The sequence below is a fragment of the Myotis davidii genome, unplaced genomic scaffold (assembly GCF_000327345.1).
Source record: "Myotis davidii unplaced genomic scaffold, ASM32734v1 scaffold205, whole genome shotgun sequence".
Classification (NCBI taxonomy): Eukaryota; Metazoa; Chordata; class Mammalia; order Chiroptera; family Vespertilionidae; genus Myotis; species Myotis davidii.
Genome location: NW_006297573.1, coordinates 2,338,346 through 2,341,429, shown reverse-complemented (window position 1 = coordinate 2,341,429; position 3,084 = coordinate 2,338,346).

The window sequence follows — 3,084 nt, the reverse complement described above, 5'->3', positions numbered from 1 at the left end:
CCTCCTGTTCGCTTCAGCTGCCTGGCTGCCGGCCGCCATCTTGGTTGGCAGTTAATTTGCATATCGCCCTGATTAGCCAATGGGAAGTGTGTTGGAGATACGGTTAATTACCATGTTTGTCTATTATTAGATAGGATTATTATTTTCCATATGAATAACTGCAAACCTACTTTTGCCATCCCTGTATACACACTGTATATATTTGTTACTACAGTTATTTCCTCTCTCACCTCTGAAACAGTTCATCTTGGTGTGGACAGAGGCTTTGTGTTTTACACTGAGGTATCTCCAGAAACTAGAATGGCACATGGTAGGCACTCAGTACGTAAATGTGGATTGCATAAATGGATGGATGAATGAATGAATAAAAAGTGCCCCTTATCGCACTGGAGAAACTGAAAATATCAAGAATATTTAGTGGTGGCGAGGGTGTGGATTAATACCATCGTATTCTGTTGCTGGGAGGAGGATGAAACAAGACAACATTGTAGAGGGTTATTTAAATATCCATCAACATAAAAGATAAAATATCCTTTTGCATCAGCCACTCAATTTCTTGGAATTTTCCACACAATAGTACTAGTTTACAAAGATATATGGCCATCAATAGTTTTAACAGTGTTTTTTAAAAGAGTAAAGTAAATCAAAATAACCTCAGTGCCAATCAACAGGGAATTGGTTCAATAAGTTTTGGTGCCTTGGAAAAGAGTTTTGAAAGTAAGCGGATCTGCCTTGTGTTCAAGCTGCCTGAGATGTGTTGTTGAGGGAGAGAAAGGGAGGTTACAGGATTGTATGAATAGACCAAGCCTTCTCCCTTTTTCAAAAGATGTGGTGTGGATTTGCACATGCAGATGTTCACATGCACCAGGTGGGTCTGGGTAGGATGCTATCAGACTGGAGCACTGGTCACCTCTGACGGGAGTGGGCGTTGGCGACTCTGCTTCCTGATTTAAGCACTTGCGTGCTGTTTGAACTTTTCCATCATAAGCTACTTTGTTTAGAATTATTTTTAAATGCCACGTTTTTCAGAAGGTCTAAAAGAGCAATGAAGATAGATATGAACACTTTGAATACTGGCTCTGCAACTTACTAGCTATGTGACCTTCCGAAATCAATGTAACCTGTCCAGAAATCAAATCCATGACTTGACAAGGAAGCAGCCAGCAGAGGCCCCTGCCGGGCTGTGCAATGGGAGACCTTCCTGGACACTGAACCACACTAAGGAGCAGCAGATAACAGAAGAGATGGGGCTGGGAGGAGGTTAGGATAATGCTGCTTCATGTCATTACATATTGACATTAATAGGCTCCATAAGGCTTTCCCCCCTTTTTACTCAGGATGTGAACCAGACATCTCTGAGATGGCAGCAGTTAATTTTATCCATCCAGGCTTCCCAATCAATGCTTTCACTTGGAAGATGTTTATGTTTAGGATGCTGAAAAGCTTTCCCCACAGAGCCGGGTCCCTAGAGCATTCTAAAACCATTTCTAGAGTTAAGTTCTGAGACCTTGGACCCTCGATGTGAGAGACAATAAATAATAATGACCACAGAGCTTGGTAAATACAAAGCTTTGAGCACAGTTGTAGGAAGAATGCTCCAGCATGTGAAATAAATACGAGAAACGGAATGTAACGTCCCCAGCTTTTTCATTTCAACTAGAAATGAAAAGGGCAGCTATAAGTTTGAATCTTGGACTGTCCCCTCCTGCCGGAAGCCAATGACAGCAGGTCAGCAGGGCTGAATAATCTGGGAGTGGCAAGGGCATTTCCCCAAACCTGAAAAGGGATGATTGCTGGCTGCCAGACAGCTCAGGGCATCTTAATCTACATGTTATTGCCTCCTACTGGCCAAACACCTGAACAGCTGTAGGCTAATTCCCCCAATCTGACAATGCATTGTGCAGCTAACCCTACCCTTTGAAGTGTATATCTCTGCCTCCCCTCAGGACAATTTGTGTTAATAATAGTCTCTGGACTCTTTATTAAGTTACACACAGACCTTCTCCAGATTTCCCGAACCCTTCTAGATGCTGGAACAAGAACCCCAGCACCCTCTGAGCATGCTGTACATCAATTGTCATTGCATGTTAGGATGTTTTCTTTTTTTCCAATTTCTATCACCCGTTCGTCCTTCACTCACCAACCTCATTGTGCTAAGGCTCTGTTTTCCCCCAAAGTACTATAACTAACTCACCTCTTCCAGGCCCTCACTGGTGTCCACTTCCATCTAAACCAGAATATTCCACTTTCCATAACACTAATTTCAACATATCCATCTTCTGCTTAAATGCCTCATCGGGGCAGAATTGAATCTAACTTTCTTAAGGTGGGACTCAAGGACACCTCTGTAATCTGAATAGCTCGTTTTGGGATATAAAAAAGAAGTGTAGATTATATGCTGTTAAAAGACACGGGTTCAAGTTAAAGCTGATTAGTTTGTTTGGGTTTCTTGGCCTCTCTTAGCTTCAATGATCTCATTTGTAAAATGGGACTAATAATAACACCAACCTCTCAGTATTGCTGTGAGGATCAAACGGATTAGTGTTTGGGAGAGCAAGCAGTGAACACTGTAACAGTCACACTCACATTTATGAGTGCTTGTATGAAATACTAGGGAGTATGCTGACTGAAGCGCACAGCAACCTAGGAAGGCTAGTCCCATTTCCATTTTACCTATAAGATAACCAGGTACAGGAGGGGGAAATAATATATCCTGGTTACATGGCAGAGCTGGGAGTCCAGCCCAGCAGTGCGGCCCCACTGCCCATGCTTGGACCACCCTGCAGCTCCACCGTCAGACACGATGACTGCCCGTCCCTAACAAAGCAGCACCCATCCAGGCTTCCATGCCAGTTCCCCCTTCTTGGGGCCTCAGGACATGCCGCACGCATCACTGCCTCCTGTCCACGTGACCTCGCCTTCCTCTCCACAGCACCAAATCCTTCACAGCCCACTTCAACTCCCACCCCTTTCAGCAAATCTCCCTTGCCCACAGTCTTCATTAAGACACACCCCCACCCTCCTTAGTCTCTTGTCAGCAACCCTCACGGCCCTCGATTGCACCTACCATGTATTTGCGTTCTG